Source organism: Cavia porcellus, unplaced genomic scaffold (assembly GCF_034190915.1).
Source record: "Cavia porcellus strain 051 isolate PalLab524CR breed Dunkin Hartley unplaced genomic scaffold, mCavPor4.1 scaffold_25, whole genome shotgun sequence".
NCBI lineage: Eukaryota > Metazoa > Chordata > Mammalia > Rodentia > Caviidae > Cavia > Cavia porcellus.
The window spans coordinates 38,251,691-38,274,915 of record NW_026947508.1 but is presented as its reverse complement, the minus strand read 5'-3'; the positions used below and the strand labels follow the sequence as shown (position 1 = coordinate 38,274,915).

The 23,225-nt window shown below is 38.5% G+C and overlaps 1 pseudogene; it reads right to left on the bottom strand.

The window, feature by feature from the left end:
* Nucleotides 1-21,750: 21,750 nt before the first annotated feature.
* On the bottom strand, nt 21,751-22,244 carry LOC100726519 (ribulose-phosphate 3-epimerase-like; annotated as a pseudogene).
* Nucleotides 22,245-23,225: the final 981 nt, after the last annotated feature.

Genomic DNA, 23,225 nt, shown 5'->3' with positions numbered 1-23,225 from the left:
TACTAAAGGTGCAAACCCGTACTTTTAGATCTGCTTCTTTTGCTCTTTCCAGATTTCTCCATTGGCAGGTGTTCAACTGCTATTTTCCAATCCTGTCAGCATCAAAAATTCCTGCCCTGTGCAGCCCTTCTTTGGTGCCTGGTTTTCTCTGCCAGGGCCATGTGTCCGGCTCCACAGCGTGTCTGGTCTGCATCCAGCCAATTCTGCAATAGGACGATGGATATCAGTCCCCCTCTGTGGAAAGTCCAAAGGTGATTCTCCCTGGTGGACTAGGCTGGATGTCAGATGCTGTGTGCCCCGGGAAGAGGCAGCAGCGAGTGCCCTCAAGTGCCTGGTTAGGGAAATGCAGTGCAGGGTTTTCGTATGCTTTGGCTACTTCATATTTTGTGATTCAGTTTCTCATCCACTCATCTCACCCTACCCTTGGTTGCTTCAGCTGCAAATTGAGAATGACAATCTACAGAGTTTTGCAGCAGTTAAGTGAGCAGGTGGTACAGCGACTAACTCTCACCTAGTAGCTCCCCGGGGTCAGGTGTACTGCTGAGGTTTATCCAGCTCCCAGGGTCTGAGTGTGCCCACAAAACTCACCTTTCATGTCTTCCCCTGTGCTCACTGTGACTCTGCAGGAGAGACACTTCCTCCTATCTAATGCTGAGGCAGCCAGACTCATGCCCACCAGCTGGCCACTGACGGAAGTCTCAGCAAGACCACTCCTGGGATCTGGGTTCCAGGAAGGGACATGCTGGTATGGAAGAAGTGGGATTTAAACTATTTCTTGAAAGGTGAAGGAAAATGCAAAGAACCTTCTTTGTAAAAGAGAGTAGCAAGATTACGCTTTCAAACACAGTATTTCTAACTGTGGTCTTTGGATTAATCTCTCATTGTCCTAGTGTCCCTACTGCAAAATGATGGTAACAATAGTACTCACTTCATAAGGTCATTGTAAGGATGAACACATATAAAGTGCTTAGAACAACTCATGACACCATGCAAACACTAGCCATTATCGGAATTTTAAAAAATTTTTTATTTTATCAGTGGGGGGATTGAACTCACAACTCCCTGCTTGCAAGCCAGGTGCTTATGCTGTTGAGCTAAATCCCCAGCCCATTGTTGGAACTTTTAAGTCAGAGTTAGAATTAGATTAGAGCTAGAAATTTAGTCTTTGTAGGAAATCATAGTATTTACAAACTTTAGAAAAAGTTTAGAAAAATTACACATCTAAAATATGAGCCAGGCATGGTGGTGCATGCCTGTGACACTGGCACTTAGGAGATTGAGGCAGGAAGATTGCTGAGTTTGAGGCCAGTCTAGGCTACATTGTGAGACCTTGTTTAAAAAAAATCAGTAGTAAGAAAAAAAAAAACCTGATAAAAAGGAAAAAGAAAATCATATTGTCAGCTCCGGTGGCCCAGGATGGGAGCCACCAGCATTTACTGGGACCCGCACCATGCTGGGACCTCCAGCACGGGGAAATCAAGCAAACCCTCCCTCCCCTGGTGAGCAACTGTGAGCGTGGCAGGCTGTGGTGGCCCAGGACGGGAGCCACCGGGTTTGCTGGGACCCGAGCCAAGCTGGGACCTGGAGTGCTGGGAAACCAAGCAACCCCTCTCCCCTGCCTGTTATGTTTTGTTGAACTTCAATGTACATGAACATATGGACAGCTATTTTGAACAGAATGAGAGAATCTACCAAAGCCATTAGGGACTTCCCTATTGTCTGGTTCTGAAGTTCTAAAATGTCTTTCTCATTCTGTTTGGATCAGTTTTATACTATGTTGTTTTGTATGAATTCTCTGTATGCAAAGACATGGACAACTATTTGGAAGGAAGCAAGAGACAATATGATAGACAGTGAAGATCTCCTGTTGTCTTGCTTTGAAATCTGTGTCTCTTACATTGTTTTCTTATGTCTTATTTTGTTCTGTTTTGTTGCATTTAATTTTGTTCCCTTTAAAATAAAATTTAAAAAAAGAAAATCATATTGTCTACATTATGTAAAAAATGCTATTTGTATATATGTGTGCATAATTATAATGTGTTACATGGGTTGGGTTATAGGTCCCTATACAATTTTTCTTAGTATTATGCCAAACCAATTGATAACATATAAACAATAATTTTTAAAAAGAATAATTGATATTTATAACAATATCAAAGCAAATAGAAATAATTAACCAAAAATCAGTATTAATTTGATGAACTCTTTGATGCTGAGAATTTTGTGTTTGAGGCTTTGTGTAGTAGCATTGTTCACTGGAGGAGTTTTCTTTTTTTTGTTTTTGTTTTTTGGACTTTTTGAGACAGAGTTTTGCTATGTAATTCAAAGTGTCCTTGAACTCACTGTGTAGCCCAAGCTGGCTTTGAACACATAGTGATCATCCTGCCTCAGCCTCCTGAGTTCTGGGATTAAAGACATGTGCCACCAAGCCCCGATCCCCTGGAGGGTTTAAAGTGACTCTTAAATACAGGCAGGATGAAATCTTAATGCCCTCATGATCTGGCCCTGCTGGAATTTAGTACAGCAGAGTAGTCAAGGGAGGTAAGTGGATGTCACAAGTAATAAAAGGCTTCATACACCAGGGAATGTTTGACTTTATCCTGAAATAAGATCCACAGTAAGACTTTTAAATAGAGAAAACAGATTCTAGAAAAGTCCTATTGGTAATAGTGTAGCATGTCAAGTAGTAAGTAAACAGACATACAGAGGCCCCTAAAAGACTACTTCAAGTCTTACAGAGAGAGATTAAATATGGATCTGTAGATATCATTTACTGTTATCAGATATTCAGCTCTATCTCATTTATTGTCAGGCGTTATCAAAATACCCCATAAGCATTGTCTTGTTTATTACTCTTAGCCTTATGAGACCTGTGCTATCTTCCTTTTATAGATTTAGGAAACTGAAGTTTAACCCAGATAAGTAATTTTTCAAGGCCATATAGATTATGACTCAGGACCTGGTTTCTAATCCCGGTGTCTGATTTCAAAGCCCATGCTGCTGAGCAGTAATCTAGGCTGTTATTCTGCTGGCATGAGGTATAATAGGGCCAATGGGGACAGAAAGAAATGGCTGCGTGTGAGCTACGTGAAGGAGGAAGCATCGGCAGGACCCGGTGATTGAAGAGCTGCGGGATCCGAGGGAAATGGGCGCCGAAATAGACGTTCCCACAACCCAGTCCCTAATTGTTTCTATGGGGAGGAATTTTAGGGAGAAAATTTTTTGTCTACTCTTGATCTTTTATTCATTTTCTCTTCAAAGAGAAAAAGCGTGTCTACCCTGCTAAGTTTGGAAAAAAGGTTAAGCTACTTGGCTCAGCGCCTTCCTTGTTCCTCTTGGGGCTGGTTCGTTCTTTCACATTATAACACTTACTGACAATGGAGTACTACTCAGCCATAAAGAATGATACACGGGACACTTTTATAGGTAAATGGATGCACCTTGAGAATATACTCTTTAGTGAAATAAATAAGACACACATGTGTGAACATCATATTGTTTCATTAATGTGACAAGCTGAAAGAAAAACATGTATATATGTATAAAAACATGTATATATGTATATAAAAATAGTTAAGATAGTTACACTACTGATTTTGCTGAGTTCACTGAAGAGAAGGATTTGTGCTGGTATCATTCCGACAACTGAAGGCAGATATCTTGTGCTCTGGGTGAATGACTTGGGGATGACAATGTGCAATGTATGTACTATTGTTACCCCTGATTGACGTATTTTAAAATTTTTATTGTAGTTGTTTTTCTTCTTCTTTTTTCTTTTTATCTATGAATAAAATGGATTTGAAAAAAAAAGACTTTCTGGGACAGGCCACCGCATGGGAAGACCAGAGTGCCCCCAAGTTGTCTTTGCTGGCGTGGGTCAGTGAAGACAAACTACCAGAAGTGACAAGAGTTCACCATAACAGTGATTTATATTGATCAGTGTATTTTCTTTCTATGCAATATTCAGTGATAGGCAGTGCAGGGCAGCGTGATGGCTTCGTCTCCCCAAAGCCCATGAAGTCCCAGTTGCCCGCTGCCCACCGCTCAGTTACACCTAGGGTCCTGAGTGCTCTGAGAACACAAACATCAGTCCCAATCACTTCTGCTTCCAGTAGTCGGATGGAGGAGGAGATGAAGGAAGGGGAGAGAAGTGGCAGAGTGTGAAGCTGTCTGAGCGGCTGCTTGTAGATGTTGACCTGTATACCTAGCTAGAAAGGCAACAGGAAGACTTGTCTTTGTTTCCGGCAACCGTTGCCTTAGCTCCCAAAGTAAGCCTATTAAAGTGAAGGGGAGGGGCTGAGGATGTAGCTCAGTGACATAAGGGCAAGCACAAGGTCCTGAGCTCAATTCCCGGTACCCCCAAATAAATAAATAAATAAATAAATATAGCGAAAGGGAGAACAGGTATTAGGAACATTCTTCTGCCAGTCTGCCTGATTCAGGGCATCAACAGAAACAATCAGAGAGGGATTCTCTGGTATTTATTTGGGGACAGCAGAACATTACAATGGGAGTATGCATGCTATAGCAAACTATGAGACTATTCAAGGTTGAGCTAAGGGAAGGTTTTAAAGGCAAAAATACAGAGGACTATGTCCCATATTTTGGAACAGTAACCCTTGACCACAAGCAGTGAGTGGCATCAGTCCAAAGTTGCTGGGCAGATCCCCTCGTATAAGCACTTTCGTATAAAGCTTTAGTGGTCCCTGTGCAAACTTGTGGCTGAGGGCAGTCTTTGGGATAGTAGCTGTCAGGCAATAAAATACAAGAATCCTTCCTTCATAACTCCTTGGCTTTATTTACTTTTTTGCTGTTGCTGTTGGGGTTGACATAAGCAACTCCATTTTGATTCTGAAAGCTTTGATATTTCTCTCACATCTCCCTCTTTTGCTCAAGAATTTTTTCGGAAAAAATCACTGATTTTGATTGCCCCTCATTCCTGGCCTGTCCTGGTTGCTAGTTTGATCTTATTCCATTTGGAAGGGCATGAACTGACAAGTGTCAGAATATTTTTTGGCCACATTTAAGCAAACAGGAGGTTTAAAAGCAGTGACTCTCAGGCTGTTTGCCAGGATCCCATGGTTAAATTTGGATTTATCTACTCTGTAGGTGATGAGTATCATCCTAAAGCTCTGGGCCAGCTTATTTACATTTTCCCCGAGTAACCTTGCCTGGCAGGTGTTCTGGTTTTACAGGGGAGAAAACAAACCACAGATCAGATACTTGCTTTGAGCAGTGGGGCTGTGAGTGACCCTGACATTAAGAATTAAATCCAAGTCTTTCTGGTTCTAGGGCTTTTTGCACTTGTATCCCAAAGTCCAAGCAGTCAGGTTTCCCTTATTCCTCATATCCTCTTCCCCATGGTTATGGCCAAGAATAATGAGGACTTTTCCTGAATGGACTCTTAGCCAAGTCTCCTGGCTAAGGGTTGGGAGTATGTCAAGTGAGCAGTAGCAAAAGATAGTTGAGTTTCCCAGGAACTGATTTCCAAAGCCTTTTGGTAAGTTTGGCTTTCAAGTTTTTATCTTTATTGAGTAGCTGAACTTCTTGAGGTCGTGTGTGTTCCTGGCCAAATACTCCACGCGCTGTGCACAGTGTTAGGTTTGCAGCTTGCACTTTCAAGTCTTTCAGAAAGCCTTTCCTTGGGCTATGGAGGTGAACTGTCACCAGATGGCAGCAAAGTGCCTTGAGCCGAACTATATAAGGCCCGATTGTTCATTGACATAATTATTCCATTCATTTAGAGAAACAGGGCTCGAAAAATAGATCCTTTTGTTAAACAATGGACTCTATACAAAACTCTTGTGTGCTGTATGCAAAGATGTTATTTCCCAAGTAAGCATTTCCAGTAAATGACGTAATTATCACGATTTGTTGAAGTCCTACCGTTGTAAGAAGCATTCAAATAAATCTTGCTTTATATTTATTGTTTTGTTTTATACTTACAGTAGCATCATATCAATTTTATTGATATGAATTCTGATGTCCAGAGGACTTAAGTGACCTGCCCAAAGTAATACATTTTGAACACAGTCAAGTAGTAATAAGTAAAAGATCCAGAATTAAATTTCTGATCAGACCAGGAGCATAGCCCTTGATTTTTCCCATATGTAAACCTGCTTCTACTGAAAGAGACCTTAGAGGTCATTTTCTTCAAGTTTGAACTTTATGATAGAATATTTTCTCCTTTATTTCAAGTACTGGGTCATTTAGCCTTTATACAGATCTCTAATGATAATCTTCCTATTCATGTTTGCACCTAAATTATTAAAACATATTTATAATACCCTGAAACACAGATTCTCTATCCTTCACTTACAGGTTCTGTTTCTGCCTTCAGCACTAGGTAATAGTTCTTCTGGACACTGAGATGTTTTTAGGAACTTTGATTTTGAGTAAAGCTTTAGAGACAAATGGCCGTGAATTCATTGTAGTGAAAGATGTTGCTGCATAGGTTAGGTATGTTTTCTTCTTTAAAAATTATTCTATTATTACTTTGAGGCTGTTCTTAAGATGTAATTATTTATTATGATTCCTACTGGATAGCATCACCAATCTGCATTTTGTAACTCTGGCTTTTCAGTCTCTATTAATTCTGTAAACTCCCATAGATTCACTTTTTGCAGAATTGGGAATTTATTTACTTTTTTTTTTTTTTGAGACAGAGTCTCACCCAGGCTGGCCTTAAACTTGCAGCAATCCTCCTACCTCTGTCTCCCAAGTACTGAGATTACAGGCATGTGCCACCATGCCTGGCTTCAGAATTGGGTTCTTGGGGCTGGGGATTTAGCTCAGCGGCATAAGCACCTGCCTTGCAAGCAGGCAGTCATGAGTTCGATCCCCGGTACCGATAAAAATGAAAAAGACAAAAAAAAAAAAAAAAAAACCCAAAAAACAGAATTGGGTTCTTATGACCAAGAACTCTGATAGAATTATTGCTGATATGTAGCAAAAGTTTAGGTCTTTTCTTTTGTGTTGACATGTAATAATTATACATGTTTAAGGCCTTCAGTGTGATAAGTGAGTAACTGCATACAGTAAGCTGTGATTGCTTCACATCACCTCCAACACTCAATGTTTTTAGATTTTAAAGTACAGCTAACTGGAGGGGGAGTGTTTAATTTGTATTTCTTTAATGAGTACTGATCTTTAATTTTTTTGTGTTTGTGGAAAACTATTACTTATTTTATGATGCATTTGTTCAAGTCTCTTGTCTGTTTCTACTGGGTTTTCTTTTTCTTATCTTTCTTGTTTTTTTGGTACTAGTGATGGAACTCATGACTTCGTGCTTGCCAGGCAGACACTTACTCCTCTGAGCTGTATCCCCAGCCCTTTCTTATCATTTTTATGAATATGTTACCTATTTTTAATGTAGGTTTTTTGTTATTTGTGTTGAAATATTATCTTCCCTCCAACTTTCCTTCTACTATTTTGAAGGAATCTTTGATGAACAGATGTTCAGTTATTGCTATCTAATTTATAGTGGCTAATAATTTGTGTATTCTGCTTAGGAAATCTTTCCCTGCACCAGTAAAATGCATATTCTCTTATATTATTATTTTTTTTTTTTTACTTTTTGAGACAGGGTTTTGCTCTGCAGTTCAGGTTGGTTCGAACTCACTTTAGTCCAGGCTGGCCTTGAACTGGCAGTGACTCTCATGCCTCAGACTCCTGAATACTGGGGTTACAGGTGTGTGCTATCATGCCTGGCCCACATTACATTTTAATAGCTTTATAACTTTGCCTGAAATTAATTTTTGTGGTCATTGTGTGGTGGAGATATGGGACTTCTAAATGATATAAGGGAAATACTGTAACTCTTAACCTGCTAGATGTCAGATATTCTGAGTTTGTATTTTCTAAGATTAAAGAATAAGAAAAAAATAAATAAAGTTGAAGAATGAATTTTAAGAAACAGTGGAGGTTAAGAGTAGGAAATTTTATTGAGGCAGAGACAGCTCTTGAGAGACAGGGGGCCCAAGCAAGTTGTTGTGGATCCTACTTTCTAGAGGAAATTTTAATAGAGCAGAATCATAAGGTGGGAGCAAAATCATGAGATGGTACAATGTGGGGCAAAGCTATGATTAACTGATAAGTTTACAAGTATAACCAAGTAGGTAATGTTGATCTAAAGGGAAAATAAGTCCCATAGCAAATGTACATAGAAAGAACAAGGACCTTTTCTGGAAAATACATGTCAGGTGGTCTTGGTCACCCACTGAGTGACTGATGTCTATCTAGATTTTACTGGGCCAGATGATGCCAATGATGGTATGTTGCTTAGCCCTTGGGGAAGTATGTAGGCCTGGTCATTTCATCTTTATCTTGAGGCCTGGCGTTGATGAGCCTGGATGAGCCTCTCGGCACAGTTGTAATGTGTTTTTATCTGTTGTACTGACTCTTGAGGGCCTAGCTCTGTCTGACTGTAATTTTAAAATTTTTTAAAAATTTTTATTTTGAAGAGAATAAAACCAAATCAGAAAAAAACAGAATTGGGTCAGTCAAAAAAAAAAGGATGGACATAGTACATGACTTAAAACCAAAATAAAAGTGATCTACAATGGTTACCATACTGCCTCTTGCTATCTTCAAAAGAGTTGCCCATATCATCAGGTATAATAAAATTAAACAAAACAGTACAGAACAAAACCAATAAAAATGAAACATTGGAGACATTACAGGACTTCAAAAGAAGATAATAGTCAAACCAGAATGGGTATCATAGTGAATCTTATTGTCTTCAGAGTAGTTGCCTATACACTCAGATTTGTACTATCAAACATTACAGATTGAAAAAGATCAGTCAAGACAAGACAGTGACCAAATAAAACAGATTCAAATAAAATCAGTCAAAACAAGACAGTAATATAGGGCTTCAAATTAAGTTAATAGGAATAAACAATGGTTACATAGTATATCTTGCTATCTCTGGAATAGCTGTCTATGCCCTCAAATCTAGTACAAGTAGACAAACTGGAACAGAATATAACCAAACTAAACAGAGTGATGAAAACAATATGGGTTTCAAATCATGATACAAGATTAACAATATCCCCTGCCTTCCCTTTTTAGACAACTCCTCCCCTTTCACTTTCATGGGGTGCATTGTACATTTTATATCTCACCAACTCATTTAGTTTTTAGATTAGGGAAGCAACCCGCTATTTACCTAAGCAGTTCTGAACTTTTTTAACCCCTGAACTTGATCTCAAGTTGTATCCATTTACCTACAAGAGCCTCAAGGCTTTCCTTCCTTCCTTATAGCTGAGTAGTTCTCCATTGTATAAAAGTGTTATGTCTTTCCAACCAATCTGCAGCTGATGGGCAAGCTACCCCCACTTTTTTCTGGTTCTTTGTCATATAGAGCATTATTTTCTCATCTTTGACTTTCAGTCCATAAGCCCTCTTTCAGGTTAATTGTGTTTCTTATATAGAGCATCTTGATGGACCCTATCTCCCGATTCACTCTGCTTGTGTTTCTTTCTTTCTTTCTTTTTTTTTTGGTACTGGGGATTGAACTCACAACCTCATGCTTTCCAGGCAAGCACTTAAACCTCCCTGAGCTAAATTCCCAGCCCAGTCTGTGTTTCTTTTTATTAGTGTCTTGAGGCCATCCATGTTAGCAATATTGGCCCACCTTCTCTGCCTCATCTCCGCCATGCTATTTTTCTTTCATCATTTGTCTACTTTTCCCCTTCATTCCAATGTCTGCCCCGTTCAGTGAGCCCTGCTGCTGCTGTTCTTGAAACCATGCTGTTTCTCTCTCTCTAGAATGCCCTTCAGTATTTTTTTTTATAAGATTGGCTTGGTGGTCATGAGCTCCCTAGTTCTTCTTTGTCATGGAAGCATCTTGTTTCTCCATTGATTTTGAGAGATAGTTTTTCAGGGTACATCAATCTGGGTTGGAAGTTATTTTCTTTCAGGGCTTTGAATATTTCACTCCTTTATAGGTGATGTTTCTTTTCTCTGACAGCTTTTAATATTCTGTTCTTATGTTGAATTTCTGGGATCTTGATTATTATATGTCTGGATGTAGATCTATTTTGGTTGTATGTGGCTGGAGTTCTCTATGCCTCACTTATCTGAATATCATTTCCTTTTTCTATGCTTGGGAAGTTTTCTTTAATTATTTTTGTAAATAGCCTTTGTATTTCATTTGTGTTTACCCCTGCTTCTTCACTCACATCTTTTATTCTTAAGTTATACATCCTCTTGTCATCTTCTAGCCCTTGTATTGTTACTTCTTGGTTTCTTGTTATTAAGAGATCTTTCCTTTTGCAATTAGACATTGCAAACCTGTCTTCAAGGTTTGACAATCTATCTTTAGTTTCTTTCAAACAGTTTTTCCAGCTTTCAATGGCGTTTTTAATTTCTTGATAATCTCTTTGAATCTATTTCATGTCTTCTAGATTTTTTAATATTCTTCATCAGAAGTTTCTCTCCTTTTTCTATGCTCCTCCATTTTCCATCTGTGTCCTCTTGGGAGGTGCTTAGCATCTCTTTTATTATTTTTCTTATGTCTTCCTTTATTTGTATTAGTATTCCTGTTTTAAGTTCTTTTATAATTTCATGAAGATATTTCGTTATGTCAGATGTTGCCTCTTCAGAAACTGCGGGTGTGTAACCCCCGATCTCTTCTGTGTCCACTTCTTCTGGGCCAGCACTGTTTGGGTTGGAGGCTGGAGACTTCCTTTTGTTTCTTCCTCTTGTCATGTTTCTGGTTTCTTCCAGACAAGTGGATAGTGGGGGTCCCTGAACTTCCTGTATTGGTTACAGTTACTCTGAAGTGTGCTGACTAGGGATTGTTGCCCTCCCCAGTCTGCTGGTGACTACTGGAGCACAAGCAGGGGTGGGGCAGGCTGGACCCTCTTTTCTGAGCATCAACCTCTGGGAGTCTTCACCATGTTAGTGTACCATGCGGATGGGGTTTGTTAGAGATAGCTTCAGAGAAACCTCATCCTTGGCTGTTGGGTCACTCACAGGAGCAGGACTCAGTCCAAGCAATTCTCACCAATCTGCTCTGCACTAGGAGTGGCTATACGAAGCTGGCTGCAGTTCTGGTTCTGGGTTTGTCCTGCCTGACTCCAAAATGTTGTTTGGCCAATCACCCACTCCCATGGGAAGACTGAGTTCCCTTCACTCACCAAGAGCTGGTGCAGATCTCCAGTCTGCTGCTCCCCTCTGTGACCCTGTCCTTCTGCTAAGACCCTCGGGCTTACTAACCCCCAACTTCACCATGATTACGCGTCTTCAGATGCCAGTAGCACCTCATATACTAGGACCAGCTCTGGTGCAAGTGTATCTGGCTACAGGCTTCTATCCATGTTTTTCTTTTCTTTTTCACTTTAGTTTCTTCCTGGGTCAAGAGGACACATCTCCTTCCATCTGGTCTTCTCCAGGATGCTGTATTACAGCATCTGAGCTATTTCTCTCAGAGATTTTTTACTTTGCTGCTTATTGATCTGCCATCCTCCCAGATTCTGCCTACAATATTTTTATATAATTTTTTCTGCCTAAAATAGTGAAAGTCACGTTACTTTCCCCATACACAACTCCTTGAGCAATAGCATTTATTATAAAGAAGTATTCTCCTCATCTGTGTCGCTCTTTTGCCATTTATCAAGTGCTATATTAATAGATCTAGAGAATACTTAGGATTTTCTAATTTATTCCATTCATCTTTTACCTACTCTGATGCCAGTTCTATACTGTCTTAATTGCTGTCATTCTATATTAAGTCAGTAATGTACAGTAGAGCAGTTGTTTTTTATCTTCATGGGTGACTTGATTATTTCTCTTTCAATTCCACATATATTTTATTTTAAAATGAAAATAAAGAGTAAAAATGATGGTACAGAATTTCAAAACAAAATACTAGGAGTTTAACAATGGTTAATATATTGCATATTGTTAAAGTAGTTGCTCAAGTTGCAAGATATAGGCATAAAATGATCAGACAATGAAAGCTCAAACTGTTCTTTTGATGAACAAATACTGGTAGTACAGTTATCTATCTTGTGTATACATATATAATCTTTTCCTTTTCTTTTCTCTTTTCCCCCATTTCAGTTGTTCTTTTCTTTTGAGCAGTTTCTTCCCCTTTCACTTTCACAATGGCTACATTTTGAATCTTATTTACTCTCAGTTTTTTTTTTTTTTTATCGGTACCGGGGATTGAACTCACGACTGCCTGCTTGCAAGGCAGACGCTTATGCCGCTGAGCTAAATCCCCAGCCCCTACTCTCAGTTTTTTACACTAGGGAGACAATATGATGTTTCCATATATGAGTCTGATTTATTTCACTTGTTAATATGGTCTCAAATTGTATTTATTTACCTATACAAGCCTCAAAGTTATTTTTTTGTCTTTTTCTTGAGGCAGGTTCTCACTATGCAGTTCAAGCTGGCCTTGAATTCACATTGTGACCCAGGCTGGTCTTGAACTCACAGTGATCTTCCAGCCTCAGCTTCCTGAGTGCTGGGACTACAATTGTATACCACCATGCCTGGCTTGAGGTTATTTTTTTAATACCTGAGTAGTACTCTATTGTATAAAAACACCACATCTCTTTTTTTAATCTGTTCTGTGGTTGACAGGCATTTGGGTTGTTTCCAGTGTTCCAGCTACTAAAAATTATGCTGCTATAAAAATGGGTGCACCTGTATCACTGTGGTATGATGTTTTCAGTTCTTGGAAAATATCCAGAAAGAGAATAGCTGGATTGAATGGGACTGCCAATCTTAGGTTTTTGAAGAATCTCCACACTGATTTCCACAGTGGTTGTACCATTCTACCCTCTCACCCACAGTAGAGAAAGGTTCCTTTTCTCCCACAACCCCTCCAGCATTTGTTATTGCTTGATTACTTGATAATAGTAACTCTTTCTGGGGTGAGGTAGAATCTGTGTTGTTTTAATTTGCATCTCTTGAATGACCAGTGATGTTGAACATTTTTTCATATATTTACTTGCTATGTGTATTTCTTCATCTGAGAAGTTCATATTCATCTTAGATACCAATTTCTAGATTGAGTCTTTGAATTGAGGGGTGTCTGATTTTTTTCAATTCTTTATATGTTCTAGATGGAAGTCCTTTGTCTGAGGGACAGTTGGCTAAAAGTTTTCCACACTCTTGTTTTTTGATTTCTTTTTTTTTTAATTGTACAGGGGATTGAACTCACAACCATGTGCTTGCAAGGCAGGCACTTGTGCCAGTGAGCTAAATCCCCAGCCCCTGGTGATTTCTTTTGATGTACAAGAACATTTTAATAAAATGAGATCCTAGTTGTTGAGATCCACTTTGTTGAAATGTTTCCTGTGCAGTTGGATTTTGTTCATGAACTCTCTGTACACCTCCTTTTTTTTTTTTTTTTTTTTTTGTCTTTTTCTTTTTTATCGGTACCAGGGATCAAACTCACGACTGCCTGCTTGCAAGGCAGGTGCTTATGCCGCTAAGCTAAACCTCCAGCCCCTACACCTCCTTTCTTAAACTTTGGTACTGGGAAATGAACTCACAATCTTGTACTTGCTAGGCAGACACTTATGCCATTGAACTACATCCCCAGCACTCTGCCTATTCCTACATCTTCAAGATTTCTACCTATCTTGTCTTCTAGTAGATTTAGCATTTCTGTTTTTACATTAGATCTTTGATCCATTTTGACTTTAACTTAGTGCATGGTGATAGATGTGTCTAGTTTTAGTCTTTGGCATGTCCACATGTATTTTAGAATCAGCTGAAGTATCTGAATGTGTGGAAGCACACACACACACACACACACACACACACACACTTGCACACCCACACTGGGCGTTTTCATTTTGATTGGACCTATAAATCAAATTGAGATAAATGACAGTTTCACAAAATTAAGCGTTTCAATGTGTGAATATTACGTAGTCCTTTGTTTTGTTACCATGGGTGATGGGGTCCATGACAGGTTCTAGATTCTTGTGTGTGATGAACAAAGAACTGACATGGTGTATGATGATAAGAAAAAAAACAGTACAGCTTATTAAGGTGATAATACACTCAGAGTTAACAGACTTGTGCTGGCAAAAGTAAAACAGAACAAAAGCTGAGAGGATAGAGTATAGGAGTTTAAAATTTACCAGTTCTGGGGCGCCTCCCATAGGGGTCTTCCAGAGCATCATCGAGATTATTGACAGCATGTTAATCATGTCAGCTGCATCTACTGCACATCTCCTTTCCCATGATTCATCCTGTTTTAACTGGATGGATGAGATGCAGTCTATATGCACTACCTAAAGGTTCAGACCTTCAGTGGCCTCCAGGTGAATAAAGGTTAACTGTAGGTCTTGCTGGCAGGTCTGGTGCACGTAGGTCCTACTTGCAAGTCTGAAATTTTCCAAGGAAGGCTGAGGCATCTTTATTCATAGCGTGTGGAAATCTAGGTTTTCTAGTACCATTTATTAAAGAGGTTATCGTTTTTCCAGTGAAGGTGTTTGTCTCCTTTGTCAAAGATAAGCTGACTGAATGTATTTGGAGTTGATTTTGCATTTTCTACTCTAGTCCATTGATTCTTAGTTCTGTTATTTTTGCCAGTACCATGCTGTTTTTATTTTAAATCACAGTAGCTTTGTAGTATAATTTCAAGTCAGCGATTGTGATGCCTCCTTTCTTGTCTTTGTTGTTCAGAATTGCCTTTCCTAGGCTAGGTCTCTTCTGGTTCCAAATAAATTTTAGGATAATTTTCTCTAGTTCTGTGAGATATGCTATTGGAATTTTGATCAGTGCTGCATTAAATCTGTATAACAATTTTGAAAGTGTGGCCATTTTCATTACACTGGTTCTTCCCACCAAAGAATAAGGGATATTGTTTCATTTTCTGATACTCTTTTTGATCTCCTTTTCCAGGGTACTTCAGCTTTCAGTGGAGAGGTCCTTTACTTCCTTCATTAGATTGATTTATAGGTATTTCATTTGGATGCTATTGTTTAAGGTGGTGTTTCTTAATGTCTCTCTTACTGAGTTTGTTATTCACGTACAGGAATGCTACTAATTTTTGAGTGTTGACTTTGTATTCACCTGTGCTACTGAATTTGGTTATCAATTCTACAAGTCTTCTGGCAGAGTTTTTTTGGTCTTTTTTGTAGAGTATCATGCAATCTGCAAATAATAATTCAATTTCTTCCTTTCCTATCTTTATTGCTTTTATTTCTTTGTCTTGTCTAACTGTGACCCGTTGGTTGTTCAGGAGGATGATATTTAATTTCCATGTGTTTATGAAGTTTTTGTGGGGTTCTTTTGGCATTGATTTCCAGTTTGATCGTACTGTGGTCTGACAGTATGCATGAGATAATTTCAATTCCCTTTTTTTGCATTTACTTAAGCATATTCTATGAGCTAATATGTGGTCTATTTTGGAGAACATCTCAGGTACAGCTGAGAAGAATGTGTGTTTTGATTTAGTGGGGTAGAACACTGTATACATCCACTAAGTCCTTTTTTTTTTGTACCTGGATCAAACTCATGACCTTGCACTTGTCAGGCAGGCACTTATGCTGCTGAGCTAAACCCCTGGCCCATTTTTAATTTTTTTAGGGTACTGGGAATTGAACTCACAACCTCACACTTGCCAGCCAGGTGTTTATGCCACTGAGCTAAATTCCTGGTCCAGGCCTTTTTTGTTTTTGTTTTTGTTTTTTGAGACAGAATTTTGCTATGCAATTTAGGCTGTCCTTGAACTCACATTGTAGCCCAAGCTGGCCTTACAGTGGTCCTCCTACCTCAGCCTCCAGAGTGCTGGAATTACAGACATGCACCACCATGCCTGGCAAGTCCATTTGTTCAAGAATTTGGCTGAGTTCTGATATTTCATTATTGCTTATTTGCATAGTTGATCTATTTGTGACAGCAGGGTTTTGAGGTCCTGCATACAATTATATTAGCACTTATTTGATTTTTTATGTCAATTAATGTTTTATTTATTTTATTATTTTTTCCAAATCCACTTTATTTCAAAGAGGAAAAAAAACACAAAATTTCAAAACATGTTAATCAGGATAATAATGGTACACATGTTGCACATTGTCATCCCCAAATCATTCACCCAGAGCACAAGATATCTACATTTAATATATGTTTTATATGGTTGAGTGTGCTGATATTTGGTGCATGTATATTTATGATCATTATTTCTTCCTCTTTGATTTTTCCTTTTACAAGGTTGTAGTAACCTTCTTTGTCTGTTAATCAACTTTGGCTTGAAATCCATTGTGTCTGCAAATAGAAGAGCTACCCCTGCTTTTTTGGGGGTTCCTTTCACAGAGCATTTTCCATCCTTCGACTTTCAGTCTGTGAATTTCTTCCTGAATGAAATGTTTTTCTTTTATGCATCATATTGTTGGATCTTGTTCCTTGATCCATTTTGCTAGTCTGTATCTTTGATTGGTGAATTGAGACAATTAACAATGATGGTTATAGCTGACATGTATTAAATTAGCCTTGTCATATTATTTTTCTGTTGTTGGTTCCCTTATTTCCCCTCTGTTTAATTGCTTGTCTTTTTTGATGGACTCATTCTGTTGGCATTTTAAAAATTCTATATCTGTTCTTCAGTCACTAACCATGTCTTTTTTTTTTTTTTTTGGTCTTTTTGAGACAGGGTCTTATTATGCAGTTCAGGATGGTCTGGGATTTACTTTGTTGTCCAGGCTGGTGTCGAACTTGCAACAATCCTTTTGCCTCAGCTTCCCGAGTGCTGGGACTACAGGTGTGCACCATCAGGCCTGGTGGACTTGAATATCTTGGTGGTTGGATGCAGTTCTGAGAAAAACCGGTTGCTTTTGGACAGTGGAATATGTTGTGCTAAGTAAACATGAATTTCTTTTCTCTTCTAGTTACTTATTTGTACTACTATGTTTGTTTGAATACACAATGCTTTATTTGAGTATATTTGTTGATACAATCATCAACTTCTTTATAGCAACTTCTAGTCTTTTTCTTTCTATAGTAACTTCCTGTAATACCTGAGGCAACGCATTGTTTTGTGTAGCATTTCCTAGAACGTAGACAGAACTTCTGTACTCAGTTTCTCCAAGAACTTTGATAAAAATACGGACCAGGCTTTAGGATTAAATCTTGGAAAGGTGCAGGTTGAAAGGGAATTTTTTGTTTTAAGACAGGGTCTCACCATATAGTGCAGGCTGACTTTGAGTTCACTAAACAGCCCAGGTCAGTTTTGAACTCACAGTGATTCTCCTGCCTCAGGTTCCCAAGTGCTGAGATTACATCATGCCCACCTGGAAGGGAGTTTTAAGGAGAGTTGGTTCACTTTAATTGGGCAGTTCTTCCTCTTTTCTTTTTTCATTTTTTAAAAAGTGGGTTGTATATAGTTATGCAGGGAGTAGAGGGGGTGGGCAAAACCAGTAGTGTGCAACACCTAAACTGAACCGAATCTGGATTTCTGAAAAAAAAATCAAAATCATTGTTGTCAGTTACACAACACAGAAGCCTGTCAGAGGAGGGAATAAGCCTCTTGGCACAGCTGGTAGTCTTAGGTTTTGGAACCACCCACAGAGCTGCTATGTCCTGGCAGTGAGCTTGGGTTGGAGACTGCATAGCTGGTGCAGCTACACCCAACAAGATGGTTACAGCCTTGAAGTCCTGGGTGGCAATTCAGGTGCGCATCATAAGCTGGCAGTTCTAGCTGTGATCTTGGTGGAAGCACTGGAGGCTGTAGGCGAGGGTACTACAGTGCCCAGGCAGCCTATAGGTACCATTGGGCTCTCACGAGTCTTACAAAGGAATTTTCCCTTGAAGCCTTCTGGGTGGGTGTAGGCACTGGGTTAAAGCCTTCACTGACTAGAGGCTGCAGTGGTTCAAAATGTGCCTCTGGGAATTGCCACATCCTGGGCAACACAGGAGAAAATCAAGCTCTTCCTCTTTTCTGTGTGTATGTTTAAAACATGTCTGGACCACTGGATGTGGTGGCGCATGCCTGTAATGTGCCACCAGGAGACTGAGGCAGAGGAATTGTCACAAATTTGAGGTCAATCTGAAATATCCAAAGAGACCTTGTCTCAAAATACAAAAGCAAAAAAAAAATCCCAAAACAGTTTTGGAAGATTTTTTTTCTTTTTTCTTTTACTTTTTTTCTTGAGACAAGATTTCTCTACATAGTGTTGTGCCCCCCCACAACTAAGGCTAAAATGCAAAGTTAAAAAGATTGTTATTAGCACAAAGAGCTTTGTCATTCTGTGCTATGCTTATTACCCTAGTAACCATGTAATTGAAGCACCAACCACATAGTTATAGATTAACTGACCGTCGTCATGCTGTTCTGTATGTATCGTCCCCAAAGTAACCTGTTTGCTGTGTCAACCATTGTTCCCTTTGTGAGAGACAAATGTTCCTGGAATTGGCAGACCAAGGGCTATGAGTTGGCTAACCATGCACTGTGAAATGCCTTTGACCTCAAGCAAAGGGGAACAAAGGCCCACCTTGTTTCTGTTTCCCATAGCTATGTACTTAGTGGTCAATGAGCTAATCATAAATGAACTATAAAAATCTGTCAAAATTCTAACCCAGTTGCACAGCTTTGCAAACTCCATCTGCACTGTGCGTTGGTACCAGCTTAAATAAAAGCGCTTCTTTTTAAAAGATGTCTTGCCCCCTTCTTGACAACAGACATCATGGGGCTTGTTTTTGGGGTACAAAACATAGTATAGGCGGGCCTTGAACCCACTATGTAGCCCAGGCTGGCTTCAGATTTGTGGTGATTATCCTGTCTCAGTCTCCTGAATACTGGAATTACAAGTGTATGCAACCACTCTTGGCTTGGAATAATTTTAAGATATTGACAAATACATTTTGAATATGATAATATAACAATCATCCTGTTGCTCATCAGGAAGATTACACATATCTTAACTTTTTGCTATATATTTCTGACCCTATTCTTTCTTACAAGTAAACACAGTTCAGTATTCTTTTGTCCATAGATACATACTTTAAAATCAAATATGAATGTATTAAAATAATTTATATTATCTTGCTCTTAAATTTAATATATAATAATTCATGTTTAAATTTTTTTATTTTCTAATTTTTATTTTTATTAGTATGTTTGTTGTACATAATGATTACATTCATCATGTTGTTACTTGTACATAACACATAATGTATTTTAATTATTTTATGTCTCCTCCCTCTTACCCTATTTGTTTTTTCTTCTTATCATTGTGTGTGTGTGAGTGTGTAGTGATTGGGATTGAACCCAGGGGCTAAAACATGCTAAACATGATGTATTTTACCACCGAGTATCCCAATTTAAAAAAAATTTATCTATGATGATATATGATGATATATGGGTCCTTGTAGCTTTTCTGTTCTGCAAACATGTATTTTAGCATAGATGAAATGTGAATGTGACCCACAGTAGCTGGGTATGGGGAAAGCAAAAACCCATTTGTGCATTCACTCACTTGAAAGACAAATAGCAAGGTGTGTACAGATGCTCCAAAGAAGCAACAGGTGTATTTTACCTATGAAATGTTCAGTGCTAAATTTCTGTGGCTTTAGGATTTTTTAATTATTTATTTAAAGAGAATAAAACCAAACAAAATAAAACAGAATAAAGTCAATCAAAGCAAAACAGTGTAAGTGATACAGGACTTCCAAACAAGATAACAGGAAATCAACAATGGCTACCATAATGCCTCTTCTTGTCTTCAAAATAGCTGCCCATACTATCACACATAGGAAAATCAAACCAAACAAAACAGAATAAAACCAATAAAAACAAAACAATGAGCACAATACAAGGCTTCAAAATAAGATTTTTAGTAAATCCAAAATACCTACAATAATGTATCTGTTATCTTTGAAACAGCTACCCATGCCATCAGATATAATAAAATCAAACAAGTCAAAACAGAATAAAACCAAACCAAGCAAAACAATGAAAATGATAAAGGACTTTAAGACAAGATAATGAGGAATTAACAATGGCTACCACTTCCAAGAGGAGATTCCCCCCACCCAGATGCTATACTGCACATGTTATCCTCTAAATAGATGATCAGCTTACCAGTTTTAGGTCTGGTAAAAAAGTCACCAAAACACTGAACACTACAAGCATTAAGTTGTATTTCATTTCAATAGCTATCATCTCAACTTGTGTTTCTCTAGGCCAGCTGGCCTAAGATTTGTTTTTTAAAAAGTTTTCTTTTGATTATTCTGATAGAAGTAGCCCAATTCAGTAAAATGGCACATGAAAAACCAGATTTTCAAGTCTTGGATGATACTTAAAGTGAATCATCAGATCATTCATGCATGGATGACAAAGATGATAATGACTCTGACATTGGGCATGTGAGCCAAAGTTTCTATGACAGTGAAATGGAGCAAGATCGACTGATACAGACACAGAGAATGCAGACCTCTTTGAATCAGATAATAAAGTAAACAGCAATGTGATTGTCTATTTGAGTACTAGAAATGGAACAAAATGGTCACACAACCAAATACACAATGTAATATTCGAACTATGTCTGAAAATATAGTGAGGATCTTGGTAGGGGTAAAATCTATTGGACAGAATGCCAGCACTGCCATTCAATGTTGGAAATTGTTTGGAACAGACAAAACATTGCAAGATGTTGCAAAATACACAAATGCTGGAGTACAAGTAAAATGTTTTGTATACACCAGAGAAGATGCTTATTCCTAAATGCACAATATGTACTAGGAATTTAATACTTTATTTTATTGAACTTTTATGTTCCTATTAACTACGTATTGTATAATATGATAAGAATTGCCTGACAAAACAATAAGACCAGCAAGATGCCAGTATGTCCTCCAAAAAGGCCAGGAAACCAAAATTCATGTACTATCACTGTAAGTGAGACTTGTGTGTGTAATGTGCTGTTGTCATGGGTGAAGCTTGCCTTGGGTGTGATAATTGAAGTAAAGATTTTTTGTAGAGTTATATCATAGTTCATTTAGGAATTTATTTCTGTTGCTTTTTGTTAAGACTTCATACACTATAATACAATTGATGTTGAAAACTTTGATGCTATTTATGAACACTCAAAAAATATTAAAAATTCAATACTTTATTTTGATATTTTTCATGTTAAGTACTCATTGTTTAATATAATGAAACTCATAAAATTCAAATTAATAATTCATCAATAAAAATATTCTAAGGGATAAACATGGGTATTATCCGTCCACGATAATTTGCTTTAACGACAAGATTGGTGTTGCAGGTTTTAATGAGTTGAGTATAAGGTGAGAGGTGAGGAATCTCCATGTAAGACTATGATTTGCCATCCCACCCAAGCTTGTGGTTTTTAGTTCTACTCTATCCATATTGTCAAGCTTATAAACAAATCAGAAATGATATGAAGTAGGAAAAACAAGAAGGATTGCCTTTGCCTTGAGAGCTAGGAAATGATAGAACATTGTTTTTAAAAGTACAGACAATCTTTTTTTATAGTAGCTAATATGCCCTTCCTGGCCATATTTTCACTGTATTAAAATCAGTTCCCCCATTAAACAGGGTATTTTACACTAATTTTTAAGTTGTACCACTAAAATGTAGTTAATACACAACATTTTCTAACCTTTTAGAACATTCTGCACAACAGATTTTAATCACTGCAATAATTGCTCAGAAAAGCAATACCGCTTCAATTGAGATATGATCTGGCAGTCTATGTTCTTGTTTCCCAGTGAAAAGACTTCAGGAACGTACATACTGGGTTCCTTGTGGTCTCATCAATCAAGAGAACATTTCTGAGGAGCTTCTGAGCAAACATTTCTTAGTAAGTGATCGCAGATCTGGGATCTTCACTCCTCGTAAAGGTGCTTCTGGACATGTCACTGTAGCTCCTGCCTCTGCACATTTGTGAACAGTGTCAAGACCTTCTCTACCATCGACCTCTGTATCCAGAGGTGGAATCTGGGCTCTTACACAGTGAAACTGGCATCTTGTCTTCCATAAATTTTTCTAAACGTTCTCTAAACTCAGGCTCACTGTCATGACCAAGGCCATCTCTGTTTGATTAGCCCATGGTGCCAAATACTCAACTGTAGTTCCTGGATGACAGCAAGGCCACCTTGATCCCATTCTCTCAGATAGCTTTGATCAAACACCCTGGGTTGTCAATAGCCTTGAGATGAAATGTGTATTGATTGGCTCCTGCTATGGCTGTTGGGTTTACCCACTGTTCTGGCCTGGCAGCCATCTTGTGCATTTCAAAGGGTCTTCAGACTTTCTAAGGCTGCTTTTGGAGGTTTTCTACCACAGCGTGACGAAAGGTAGTGTTGGGAACAAAATTCCCACCCATTACATTCAGGTATGGATAATGGGGCCTACAGTAAATCATCCAGAGACATTTGTCTCCTAAATTGGGAAGATTGCTCTAAAGAAAGGACAGGTCAGTCTTGTGGCCCATGGCTTGGTTCTGGTTCTCTAACGCAAATTGCCCCATGAGTCCTCTACTTTTTTTTTGAGACAGGATCTCACTATGCATTTCAGGATGCTTTGAACTCACTGTGTGTCCTATGTGGGTCTTGAACTTGCATTGATCCTCCTGCCTCAGCCTCCCAAGTGATAGAATTAGCAGTGTGTACCACACCATACCTGGCTATTCTAAAAGTTTTAAAGTTTTGCTTCCAAGTTAAACCATTAATCTACCTGAAATTGATCTATGTGTATGGTGTGATATATATATGGCTAAATATTTTATTAAAAGTTAAAACAAATTATCATAAGGTCCAATATGGACTAGATGATCCTTCCTTTTCTTGATTTGCATTGATTGCTCTTTTTTATTTAAAAGAGAAGAAAAAAAAACAGAAAAGAAAAACAAAAAGCAAAAGAGACAAACAACAAACCCCAAACAATACAATACAGGCTTTCAAAACAAGATGATAGGAATTTAACAGTGGTTGTTATACTGTGTATTGTTATCTTCAAAAGAATTGCTTAGACTACTGGATACAGACAACCTTTCCCTTCAAACAGAAGATAGAAGGAAATTCCTCATATTTACTATATTGCATATGGTCATTCTCCCAAGAGATGCTCAGACCTCTGTCCCCAGTTGCTGATGGGGGCGGGGGTGTTTGATTCTCAGCCCATGCACTGGTAGGCTCATGGGAAAAGCTGATTGGTTCTTCTCCCAGCCACGCCAGGGGCACTTACCAAGAGGGCGGGCAAACTGCCTTCTTGTGCAGCTGCCTAAGTC